Source organism: Acinonyx jubatus, chromosome E1 (genome assembly GCF_027475565.1).
Source record: "Acinonyx jubatus isolate Ajub_Pintada_27869175 chromosome E1, VMU_Ajub_asm_v1.0, whole genome shotgun sequence".
In the NCBI taxonomy this organism is placed as follows: domain Eukaryota; kingdom Metazoa; phylum Chordata; class Mammalia; order Carnivora; family Felidae; genus Acinonyx; species Acinonyx jubatus.
In genome coordinates, this window is record NC_069397.1 from 9,326,560 (window position 1) to 9,340,247 (window position 13,688).

The following is a 13,688-nucleotide window of genomic DNA, read 5'->3' on the forward strand; positions in this document are numbered from 1 at the left end:
TTCCCTCTCTCTCCGCCCCTCCCCCACTCACGCGCTGTCTCTCAAAAATAAATAAATATTTAAAAAACAAAAAACAAAGAACAAATGTCCCAGATGATTCTGCTGCACCAGAACTTCAGATCCCTCCCAATATTTTACAAAATACCACTCTAGTTAGTCTGTTTGGATGGAGTGTGGCCACACGCATAGGCTAAAGCAGAAAGGAGAGATCACCTGGGCAAGTGAACTAACCTCTCAGTTTTCTCATCTATCAAATGGATAATAACAGTATCTACTCATAGGACTGAGAATTAAACAGGTTAATGAGTTTAAAGCATAGAATAGTGTCGGACACAGGGTGGGGATACGCCAGCTATTATCATCATCAAGCTGCTGCTGATGTTCACTTCTGCCGCTTTTCCACGAGCCTACCTTTTACTCACTCATGACTCGGCTCAGGTCATACAGAACAGGCATCGTCTCTTTTGAGTTCTTTAAAAAAAAATTGTTTTTTTTTTAAGATTTATTTTTGAGAGAAAGACAGAGACAGAGTATGAGTGGGGAAGAGGCAGAGCGAAAGGGAGAGACAGAATCCAAAGCAGACTCCAGGCTCAGAGCTGTCAGCACAGGGCCTGACATGGGGCTTGAACTCACGGACCGTGCGATCACGACCTGAGCCAAAGTGGGATGTTTACCCGACTGAGCCACCCAGGCGCTCCCAAATTTATGTCCTAATCTCCTCACTAGACTGGGAACTTGAGGGGGTGAGTCCGTTTTGCTCACCAGGCTAGCCCCCTGCTCCCAGCCCATTTATGCACGTGACCGAAGGAACGCCCCTAAGGTGATCTTCCTCACCTTACCACTCAGTGGTACCCCCTAAGTGTTACTGCTATGTAACACTGTTCTCCTTCTTCCTCAGTGTTCTTCTCCAAATTCCCTTTGTTACCTCATAACGATACAGGTCACTTCCCCTCTCACACAGGGAAAAAGTAAAGAATACCACAGCTGTGTAGCAGGTTGCCTAATTTCTCAGGAAGTCCCTTGTCTCCTTAAAGGGACCATCTCAGAAATACTATACAAATTGACCCAAAACGATATAAAACTAAGTTTGTCTGTTTGTTCACATTGTCATGTGAAAATAGCCAGGCAGCTCTTCAGCAATTTTGGAAAGTATGTTTGGGATGATGGGTCTGACTTAAAATGGAGGGTTAGGTGGGGGTGCCTGGGTGGCTCAGTTGGTTAAGCGTCTGACTTCAGCTCAGGTCATGATCTCATGACTCATGAGTTCAAGCCCGCATCGGGCTCTGTGCTGACAGCTCAGGGCCTGGAGCCTGCTTCGGATTCTGTGTCTCCCTCTCTCTCTGTCCCTCCCCTACTCACGCTCTGCTTCTGTCTCTCCAAAATAAATAAACATAAATAAAACAAAAAAACGGAGGTTAGGTGGCATACACAAAATTCGTTTTGAGAGCATTCCAGGTGGGACATCTCAGAGAGAGAGAGGTAGTCAACTTTCAGAGAAGCTAGGGTCACAAAAATGAAGAGTGGTTTTAAGTAGGAGCCCCAACATGCTTGTCCTGCAGGCACTAGTATGTAACTGAACAGCTTGTTACTCTGTATATTATTCCAGAGCAAGCAGCAGCAGCAATTTCTTTTACGATGGTTAATGATTCTTCCAGCAAGGCCAGGGGATATTTTTACTAGTTAAAGAAATTATGATACAGGAATAGTAAGGGATGGTATGCAACATAAAAAACAAACTACAGGGCCCTGTGGGTGGCTCGGTCCGTTAAGCGTCTGACTCTTGATTTCGGCTCAGGTCATGATCTCATAGTTCGTGGGATCAAGCCCCGCTAACAGCACGGAGCCTGCTTGGGATTCTCTCTCTCCCTCTCTCTGCCCCTCCCCTGCTCATGCTCTCTCTCTCTCTCTCAAAATAAGTAAATAAGCATTAAAAAGACCACGTGTTTGTATGTAAATATACACATTTGCAAACTATTGAAGGTATGCAAATCTATACAGCAAATAGTGAACAATGGTTTTCTCTGAGGAGAGAAGTGGATGGGGAGAGAATCAAGGGAGACATTCATTTTCTCACTTGATATATTTTTGTACTGTTTGTTTTTACAATGAGCATGTGTTACTATTATTTTAATAACAGCTTTATCGGGATATAATTCACATACTATAGAATTCACTCATTTAAAGTGTACAATTCATTTTTTTTTTTAGTATATTCACAGAGTTGTGCAACCGTCCCACAAATAAACATTTTCATCACCTCAAAAATAAACCCCATCATGAGTCACTCCCCATTTCCCTCTCCCTCCAGCCCCCTGGCAACCACTGTTCCACTTTCTGTCTCTGCGGGTTTGCCAATTCTAGACATTTAAAATAAACGGAAGCATGCATGTGTGGCTTTTTGTATCTGGCTTGTTTTCACTAAGCATAATGTTTTCTAGGTTCATTCAGGCTGGAACATGAATAAATACTTCATTCCTTTTTGTAGCTGAATAATATTCCAATGTATGACTACACCACATTTAGTTTATCTACTCACCAGCTGATGGGCATTTGGGTCGTTTCTACCTTTGGGCTATTGTGAATAGTGTTGCTGTGAACATTCAGGAATGCTTTTTTTTTTTTTTCCATGTATAAGTTTTTGCTTGAATATCTGTTTTTAACTCTTTTAGGCATTTTTGTAGGAGAATTGCTGAGTAATGGTACTTTTATGCTTAATTTTTTTTGAGGAATCACCAAACTATTTTCCATAGTGGTTACACCATTTTACATTCCCACCAGCCATGGATGAGGGTTCCAATTTCTCAGCATCCTTGTCAACACCTGGTATTTCCCTTTTTATTTATTTATTTTAAATGTTATTAATTAATTAATTTATTTAGAGAGAGAGAGAGAGCATGCACAAGCAAGCAAGTGGGGGAGAGGCAGAGAGAAAGGGAGAGAGATACTCCATGCTGACAGCTTGAAGCCTGATGCAGGGCTCTATCTCATGAACCTGGGATCATGACCTGAGCTGAAATCAAGAGTCAAATGCTTAACTGACTGAGCCAGCCAGGCACCCCTTGATAATGTTCTCTAATGCAGAAAAGTTTTCAATTTTGATGAGTCCAATTTGTCTATTGTTCCTTTTACTGCTTGTGCTTTTGGTGTCTTACCTAAGATAGTGCAGCCAAACCAAAGCTCATGCAGATTCATTTCCATATTTTCTTTTAAGAGTTTTATATTTTTGATCTTATATTTATGTGTTTTTGAATAATTTTTGTGTATGGCATGAAGAAGGAGTCCAACTTGGGTTTTTTTTTTTTTGCATGTGGATATCTAGTTGTTCAGCATCATTTTTAAAAAGAGTATTCTTTCCTTATTTAATTGTCTTGGTTCTATTGTTGAAAATTAATTGACTATATATGTGAAGATAGCAAGTATTATTAAAAGAAAGAAAGAAAGAAAGAAAGAAAGAAAGAAAGAAAAAGAAAGAAGAAAGAAAGGGAGAGAGAAAGAGGGAGAAAGAAAGAGGGAGAGAAAGAGAGAGAAAAAGGAAGAGAGAAAGAAAAAAAAGAGAATTAAAAAAGGGTAAAGCCTACAAATCTTTTAAATACAGAAATGGCCAGTTAAGCTGTATGGCCAGCTGTATGGCCCTAATGGCCAGCTTTGGGGACAAGGTCTAACTAGCTATGACAGTTTTACCAAACTAGCAGATGTAGCACCACATCATCTTAGATTGCAACATATATAGGCAGCTGCAATTTTTCTTATCCCAAGGGTTCTCTAGAACATTCCACAAACGACCAAAAATTATTTCTTGGAACTTGGTGCTCCAAGGAAGCCATCTGAAAGACTGAACTAATAACCTTTCCTCTGGTCATTAACATTATTTGTCTACAAGACTTGCATTTTATTATTATTATTTTTTTAATTTTTTTTTCAACGTTTATTTATTTTTGGGACAGAGAGAGACAGAGCATGAACGGGGGAGGGGCAGAGAGAGAGGGAGACACAGAATAGGAAACAGGCTCCAGGCTCTGAGCCATCAGCCCAGAGCCCGACGCGGGGCTCCAACTCACGGACCACGAGATCATGACCTGGTTGAAGTCGGACGCTTAACCGACTGCCACCCAGGCGCCCCTATTATTATTATTTTTTAAGTGGCTTCACACCCAGTGCAGAGCCCAGCATGAGGCCCAAACTCACAGCCCTGAGATCAAGACCTGAGCTGAGGGGCGCCTGGGTGGCTCAGTCACTTAAGTGTCTTGACTCTTGGTTTCCACTCAGGTTATGACCTTGAAGTTCATGGGTTCGAGCCCCGCATCGGGCTCTATGCGTGATGTGGAGCCTGCTTGGGATTCTCTTTCTTTCTGCCCCTCTCCGACTTGTTCTTTCTTTCTGTCTCAAAATAAATAGAAACTAAAAAAAAAAAAAAAAAAAAAAAAGAGTTACTGTAGATAATAAGATTCAGCAGAAGCTTCAGATGGCCCCAGCTCCATACCTGAACCCTCTTCTGCCTCTCCAATACTGTTTTCCTGTAGGTAGCTGGCCCTACTCAAACATAGGAAACAATCCGAAAGCAACCAACGGGGGGGTATCCCCTATGCATGACAACTTTAAAAACAACAGAAAAAAGAAGGAAGGAGAAAAGAATGTAAGCGAAAAGCAGCTGAAAAACCTATATAATTCCAAAATATCTTCCAGGATGTCAAAGCATTAAAACACAATATTAAAACAAAAGAAAACAAAACAAAAGGGCTTAAAGAAGAGATTTAAGGGTTTCAAGAAGGGGTTTTTGCATAACAGAAATGGAAGCTAGTGCAGCTTGGCAAATAGGCAGGGAAAAACAACTATTCGAAATAAAGTGAGAAACATGATGGGAATGTTGAAGAGATCTCAAAATTAAAAGGGACACTGACAAACAGATCATAGAGGAGAAGAGAGTTATGAAAGAAAGACAAAGTAGATCCAACACACAGAAATTAGGGTTTCTGAAGAAAAAAGACAAAGCAAATGGAACAGAGAGATAAAATGGAATCTACAGATTGAAAGGCCTACCATATCCCAAGAAATCTCAATTTAGAACAATCAATGCCAAAACACAACATGGTGAAGTTCTGAAACTACAAGGATAAAGAAAATCAGTTGGTATCCAGGCAGAAGAAAATGTTCTATGACGGGGAAAGAAACAACTAAGGGAATAGAGGGTTTTGTTTCATTTTTTTGTTTTTTTGTTTTTTTGTTTTTTTGTGGTGTGTGTGTGTGTGTGTGTGTGTGTGTGTGTGTGTGTGTGTGTTTTAAGTAGGCTCCATGCCCAGTGTGGAGCCAGTTTGGGGCTTGAACTCATGACCCTGAGATCAAGACCTGAGCAGAGATCAAGAATTAGATACTTATTCAACTGAGTCACCCAGATGCCCCTGGGGAATAGTGGTTTTTGAAAAGAACGTGTCATAAACCTTGACAAAGTAAAAGTAATAATATAATGGGAACAATTAATTAATTAATTTTAATGTTTTTCTTTTTAATTCATTTTTGAGAGAGACAGAGCATGAGCAGGGGAGGGGCAGTGAGAGATGGAAACACAGAATCTGAAGCAGGTTCCAGGCTCTGAGCTGTCAGCATGGAGCCCTATTTGGGGCTTGAACTCACGAACTGCCAGATTATGATCTGAACCAAAGTCAGCCGCTGAACCGACTGAGCCACCCAGGCAACCCTCTTCAATTTTTTTTTTTAATATAAAGGCTGAACAATATCCACTTAGAAATAATATGTTTTAAAATTATTGGAACTTTTGGTTTATAACTAACGTATGCTCATTATCAAAACGATGAAAAAATACAGAAAAGCATAAACAAAGTATATACCCCTTTTTAAAACTCAGTATTATATTATGAATATCTTCCTGGGCTACTAGAAAATTGTGGTTTAATGCTCTGTAGCACGGCCATGTAATTGATCATATACTGCTACATTAGGTTGTTACCAATTTCTTGCTATTAGAAATAGTGCTGTAATAAATACCACAACATACAGTCACCTTGAGTCCTTTTTTTTTTTTTAAGTTTACTGATCTATTTATTTAAGTAATCTCTGCACCCAACGTGGGGCTCAGATTTACACCCTCGAAATCAAGAGTTGCACGCTCCTGGGACTGCGCCAGCCGGGTACCCCACCTTGAGTCCTATTTTTATTGTATATTCGTAACCTCTCCCGAGGAATGAGAGTAGACACACATGCATGCTTGGTTAAGGCCGCTGCTCTCTGGTCCCGCTTTACTTCTTTTGCATTGCTTCCCCCAGTCTTGTCACTGAAAACCTCCCTTCTGTTCTAGAATAATCTGCCTTTGAAGCCGTACTGAAGCAGCTTTCACTTTTCACATAATAGCCCCATATCAGCTGGGGCTACTTCGGTCTCCATCCCTGGTTTCTTTTCTAGGAAACATTGTTGTCCTTTGCGCCTTCTGGGAGGATGGGAGCCCTGACTTGCTCTTGCCAACTGGGACTGGAACCGTGCCCTTGAGCCTCAGCCCAGTCACTTCTTTGTGTGTTTGCAGGAAAGAACTGCACCAGGCTTTATTTTAATCTCTTACAGTGAGAGGACGCTTGGTCAGATCTACTTTGGCAGCCAGCATATGGTCTTTTTTTTATTTTTTATTTTTTTGTAGTGGAAAGGCTCTTAGGGGCTCGGGAGGAGAGGGGGTTTAATTGCCAACACGACCCCAATTGTCCCAGACTCTGCTTTGTGGCTTCTTTTTCACTGTATGATTTGTATGGATTTATTGGAAAACACAAAGACTTCCAGGAACTGCTAGCAAGCCAGACTCATTTATGTTTCCTAGTAGCTACTGGATTCTATTTCCCTGTGAAGCTAAAATTAGTCTGTAGAAGTCTTGGGCTTGTTAATGTCAAACTGATGTTAAGACAAGCACTGGGAGAGATGAGATTTTTATTGTGCTGCGACCTTAGAACAAAGTGGAGCCGAATCCATAGAATGGCAAAATAAAGAGCTGTAGAAAAATTCTTCCAAGCAAAAGTACTCATCTACACTTCCTAGAAAATGAAAAATAACTATGCAAGGCAGGGACCTAGACTGTTTTTACTTAATTAAAGAAAGTGAAAACAATTTCACTAAAGAAAGCGAGGAGAGAAAAAGTGAGGAAAGGGGGTTGGGATGTATAGACATCACTCAGGTCTGTGAGACCACACCTTTACATGCTGGCCACGGACAGAAAGCTTATGGTATGAGTGGAATGAATCATTCATTTATTTAACAAACATGTCTTCAGCAACCACTATGTATCAAGGATTACAACAGAATTGGGGCTTATGGCATAGAGTGAAAAATCAGGGGGTGCCTGGGTGGCTCAGTCGGTTGGGCGGCCGACTTCGGCTCAGGTCATGATCTCGCGGTCCGTGAGTTCGAGCCCTGCGTCGGGCTCTGTGCTGACAGCTCAGAGCCTGGAGCCTGTTTCGGATTCTGTGTCTCCCTCTCTCTGACCCTCCCCCATTCATGCTCTGTCTCTATCTCAAAAATAAATAAACGTTAAAAAAAAAATTAAAAAAAAAATCAGTGTGCATGCCAGGATAGAATGGGACAATGAGAATGCAACGAAAGTGCCCACAAAATTCTGGGCAAATCAGCGATGCCACGGGATTCTAAGTGAACCCTTGAGCTGAGGTTGAAGGAGGAATAGGAGTTTGCTAGAGGGACCAGATGGGTGTTAGGAAGGGAGGAAGCCTGCTAGAGGAAGAGGCAAATGTGTCGATGCATAAGAAAGCCTGGTACATTCTGAGGCCCTGCCTAGATGTGAGCCTCAACATAGACTGGGTACTGTGCTGTCCTGCCTTTTTTTTTGTCATGGGAACAGATGTGATGTGGGTATAAGCAGGGAGATAGGGCTCAGACCACGAAAAGCTTTGAGACCTTGCAAATCTTGCCTAACAATAGGTCATTGGGCCCCAGGGCACTTTAATGGGCATAGGTTATCATTGGGTGGGGGGTATCAGCTTTGTTTTATTCCATCCTGATCAGGTCTCCCTTGAACCCCCACCCTTTCTAGTCAGAGCACTTTGGAGCCCTGTATCTGACTTTCTCCCCACTTACCCCCCAGAACAAGGCTCATGAAAAGACCATAGTGTTTATAAAAAGGCTTAAAAGCATTGTTATATTTTCAAAGAATTCCATTCTATGCTTTGAATTTATCACATCAAATCTTATCACAATGTACACAGAATTCTTTCTTTTTTTTTTTTTAATTTCTTTTTAATGTTTACTTATTTTTGAGAGAGACAGAGACAGAATGCGAGTGGGTTAGGGGCAGAGAGAGAGGGAGACACAGAATCCGAAGCAGGCTCCAGGCTCCAAGCTGTCAGCACAGAGCCCAACGCAGGGCTCGAATTCACGAGCTGTGAGACCATGACCTGAGCCAAAGTCAGACGCTCAACTGACTGAGACACCCAGGTGCCTCCACAGAATTATTTCTAATTTCGCATTCACTTGTATGGATAGAACTTAAGTAGAGATGGAAGAATATTTTATTAGGTATGTGGGGTAGTCTTTAAATATATATAAAATTTAGAAATATAGGCTTCCTAAAAGAAAAAAGAAATCCAACTGTACAGAATTCTGCAGAATTAAAAAGCGAAAGTATCGCTCTTCCCTGCCCCAATTAAGGAGTAGCTACTATTAAGAAGTCTCGGACGCATCTTTTTAGAAATTATCTATACATACAAAATATACATGTGTTTTTTGTTGTTTTGAAAAATATAAACAAAATAATTCTATGGACTCTTCTAATATATTAAGAAGCACAGTCAAATGAGGAGGAAATCTGTAGGTTGCATTTCCCAGTCACATGCAATTCCCAAGTACCCCAGAGAGGGTCTCCGATCTCCATTGTAGGCCTGAACGTTAGCAGACGTGCACAGTGAGACAGCTTTCCATCGTTGCAGCAGCCATGACCGTCAGGCCAATGCCTATTAGCCAAGCTCCTATACCTTGAACTGTTCTCTTTCTTCAATATCTAGCACAGTGCCTTGCCCATTCCAGGCATTTAATATGTATCTGTTAACAATATACATTTAAATATCATATGACTCAATAAATCAGCAGAACCCCGAGGTATTAAGACCTGGGTAAAGTTACCGAAAGTATCCATTTGTTGCCTAATGCCTGAGATTATGCCTTCTTTTCTTGACAACTGAATATTTTTTCCCTCTGTAAGTGATTTACTTGGGTGAGCTGCTCTGGCTAAGTGTTTCCCTGAGATCCAGCAAGGAGGTTCAGAACAATGGAAAAAGGAACTGACCACACACAATGCCAACTCAATGTACTCTTAAATACACACGGGTCTTTCAAATACAGTAACAAATGGCTGACCTACTTTCCTGCAGAAAGGCAGGAATCAATTCCGTCTTCCTTTCTGTTTTTGAATCCCAGCACTGCCATTTATTAAATGGGTGACCGCAGAGAATTCTCTTAATCCGTCTGACCTTTAGTTTCTTCATGTGAAACAAATAAAGGATAAGGAAACCTATTTTGGACAGTTAGTCAAAGACTCAAAGGAGATGACCTTTGTCAAAGTATGTGTCTGGCATGGGGTAGATGTAAGATATGATGGTTGAACCCGGGGCTCCAGAGCCGGAGTGCTTCAGTTCAAAATGCCAGCTCCAGCACTAACTAGCTGGATGACCTCAGGCAAATCACTCCACCTCTCCCTACATCACAGGTTTCTTATCTACGACATGGGAAAAGTAATTGGATGAGACTGAGGATTAAGTGAGATCATGTGTTTAATATGGTTTTTGGCACTGACGGTAATGGCTGACTCTATACTTATCATTATTATTATGAGTGTAGGTCCTCCATTAAACTTCCCTTTCTCTTCCTCCCCCAAATTCTTCTCTTTGACTCCTCTGAATATCCTAAAGTAAGATTCCAAAACCCTGCTTTTTCTGGGTTGTGAAACGAGAGTTGGAAAGAGTGAATACAGCTTGCGAGTTGCTAGGGACTGAGTTGCGTCCTCCTGAGATTCATGTGTTGGAACCCTTAACCTCCAATGTGACTGTATTTAGAGACAGGGTTTTTAGGAAGTAATTAAGGTTAAGCGAGGTCATAATGGTGGAGCCCTAATCCTGCAGGACTGGTGACCTCGTAAGTGGAGAACGAGAGAGAAATTTCTCTCACTCCTCTCCGTGTGAACGTACAGGAAGAAGTCAGCCATCTGCAAGCCAAGAAGCGAACCCTCTGCAGAAACTTGGTGCTGCTGGACCTTAATCTGGAAGTTCCAGCCTCCAGAACTGTGAGATAATAAAGTTCTTTTGTCTAAGGCACACAGGCCATGGTGTTTGGCTATGGTAGCCTGAGCTAAGACACACGGTTCCCTCGAATCTTCAAACTGGCTTCTTGAAGTATTTATTTTTTAAATATATTTATTTTTATAGGTTTATTTATTTACTTTGAGAGAGAGAAAAAGCATGAGTGGGAGAGGGGTAGAGAGAGAGGAAGAGAGAGAGTGAGAGAGAGAGAGAGAGAGAGAGAGAGAGAGAGAATCCCAAGCAGGCTTCCCACTGTCAGTGCAGAGCCTGACACGGGGCTCAAACTCAGGAACCGTGAGATCACGACCTGAGCCGAAGTCAGACGCTTAACTGACTGAGCCACCTAGGTGTCTCTTTAAGTGTTTATTTTTGACAAGTTTACTACCCTTCCACTGTAGCATTTCACAAGTAGGGGATGTTGCTGAAGCTGCATGCTCTTCAGAATATATATGAAAAAATTAATAAATTAAGATAGAGGATGAGAGTAATGACCTTTGGTTTGAGGGCAGTTTTCACAACTCTGATCTGGCCCTGAGAAAACATCTTGCGTTGCTGGGCCAAAGCAGATACTGCACAGGAGGAAGTCTGTGTGTATAATACAGGTGCCTGAGCACAAGCCCATTCATATTATTATTTATCTTAATAGTGAGCAAAGAAATCACAACATACACTGACAGAATACGTGTCACTATAATTACAGTATGCATTACAGAACCTACTGGCATAGATAAGGGAGGAAATTACCCCATGACGATCCCAATAGTTTACCCTGAGTCAAGTAAAATGGAGAATAAATTGAAACAGGATTTTTCTTTTTTACAAGCTTATTTATTTTTTTAGTAATTTCTACACCCAATGTGGGGCTCAAACTCACAACCCCAAAATCAAGAGTTGCATGCTCTGGGCACATGGGTGGCTCAGTTGGTTGAGCGCCCAACTCTTGGTTTTGGTTTGGGTCATGATCTTGTGGTTCATGGGTTTGAGCGCCCCATAGGGCTCTGCAGCTGGCAACACAGAGTCTGCTTGGGATTCTCTCTCTTTCTCTGCTCTTCCCCAGTCATGCTGTCTCTGTCTGTCTCAAAAATAAATAAATAAACTTAAAAAAAAAAAAAAAGAGTCACATGCTCTTCAATTGATCCGGCCAGGCGCCCCTGAAACTTTTTTCTTATCCCTTTGTAGGGTACTGAAATGAACAGGAGCCCCCCAATCTAACCCAATGAAGGTCGATTCCCAACAAAAATCCCTAACACAATATAGAATATCTTTCATAACCAGCAGCCAACACAGCTAATGGTAAAACACTAGATGCGTTCTCAGTCAAATCATGAATGCTCTTACCACAACTGTTTAACGTAGTCTAAGAAACTCCGCTCCAAGCAATAAGAATTGGAACATAAATAAGAGGCATACGTGGAGAAATGGAAGACTATATTAGTATTATTTGCAGATGATTTATCCATAACACTAAGAGAATCAAGTGAAAGGCTGTTAGGCTTTTTAAAGTTTCATATGTGGATGGCTATTAACAAAATACACATAAAAATCAGTAAATCTTTTCCATACCAGTGGTGAAGTATTAGAAAATATATCAGAAAAAGTCTTATTCATAACAATAACAAAAAATAAGATGAGCCAAAATGACCTTAGTTATGAACGTTTTTGGTACCCGGATGGAGAAAACTGCATGAAGTCCTGTCTTTTTTCTCAGTAATTCATCATCTGGGAATCTACCCAAGGAAAGGGCCAGACCTTCAACGATTTAGTAACAGATTTTAAGATACTTAAATATTGGAAAGATGGAAATATTCAATATCCGGAGTATGTTAATTAAGTTATAGTACATCCTGTGATCACATCTTTACAATGATTCTAAGGATGATTTAAACAATTTTTTTTAATGTTTATTTATTATTGAGAGACAGAGCATGAGTATGGGAAGGGCAGAGAGAGAGGGAGACACAGAATCCAAAGCAGGCTCCAGGCTCTGAGTTGTCAACACAGAGCCTGAGGTGGGACTCGAACCCATAAGCTGTGAGATCGTGACCTGAGCTGAAGTCGGACCCTTAACCGACTGAGCCACCCAGGCACCCCTGATTCTAAGGACGATTTAATGACTTGGGAGAAAAAAAGTAGGATGCAGAATTCTTGCACCATCTGATGCTAATTTTGTTTAAGTTTCCCTATTCCCACCCCTGAGGTTACATGACACCAAACACATAATTCTCATCATTCATTGCATGTGGTTTTCTCTTCTTGCCGTGCCTGATCTCCATATTCTCTTCTTGCCCCACTGATCTAAGGGCAATTGCATCCACTCTGATAGTTCCAATTCTCCTACGTGCTAAGGATGTCTAATCTGTTCTTTTCCATAACCCAATTCTTCTCCTTTGCAAACTCTGCCAGCTGATCTTTATCCACCTAGATCTCTAGGCCTATAATTTCCATTATTCTTTCTTCAAATCCTGCCATTTAAACCTCTTAAATGAGACTCGAATTCATCCCCTCATCTCCCTCTTACATGTGCTGCACTCTAAATTGAGACATTCTCAGGGGCACCCGCGTGGCTCAGTCAGTTAAGCATCAGCTTGGGCTCAGGTCATGATCTCGTGGTTTGTGAGTTCGAGAGTCCTGCTTTGGGCTCTTTGCTGTCAGCTTAAAGCCTGCTTCGGATCCTCTGCCCCTCCCCTGCTTTGTCAAAAATAAATAAAAACATTAGAGAAAATAAAATACATTGAGACATTCTCCTTTCATCAGGACCAATGCACAAGACGGACTTGTCTATGGTCCCAATCTCTTTAATCCATTCTATCCTCCTCAGAGTCGTCAGAGGGATCATTCTAAGACACACAGCTGGTGCTCTGTCTCTGCTACTCATTGTTTCTGTTTTTGTTGTGATGCCACGAAGGTTCAAACGGTAAGAGATGCATGTCCTGCCAGGGCTATTTTATTTACTGCTCATCTAAACTTTCCTACCTCCCCCTTTTCCCATTGTGGGAGGAAGCCGCTAAGTAAAGCAGGTACTGAAATGAAAAAGGAAACCCAGGGAGAGTGACTCAGCTCATAGACAATGCATGGAGACAATCTAAGCCTAACAATCTGCTGGAAGTTTCTCACCAAAGTGGTCTTACTCAACTTAGTGCCATTTATAGTTTCCTCCCTTCCCTAGGCCCTGCTGTGGATCTTCTAGAGATGGGAGCAGTTTTCCAGGTGCTCCCCACAGAACCTATTCTGTCTTTTAGGCCTGTTTTCCTTTGTTTACCTCTGCTTAACCTACCTTTGGTTCCTTGCTATGGATTGGACACTTGAAATACATCTCTGCGTCCGACGCAGTCCTGTAAGGAAGCCCCAGCCTAGGCCAATCCCCTGGACCTTCGCTAACCAAACAAAACCACG

At 41.5% G+C, this 13,688-nt stretch overlaps 1 protein-coding gene across 4 annotated transcripts in view; it reads right to left on the reverse strand.

The window, feature by feature from the left end:
• Positions 1 to 13,688, reverse strand: part of PIGL (phosphatidylinositol glycan anchor biosynthesis class L) — an 84,816-nt gene that overhangs the window by 53,394 nt on the left and 17,734 nt on the right. The window lies entirely within an intron of this gene.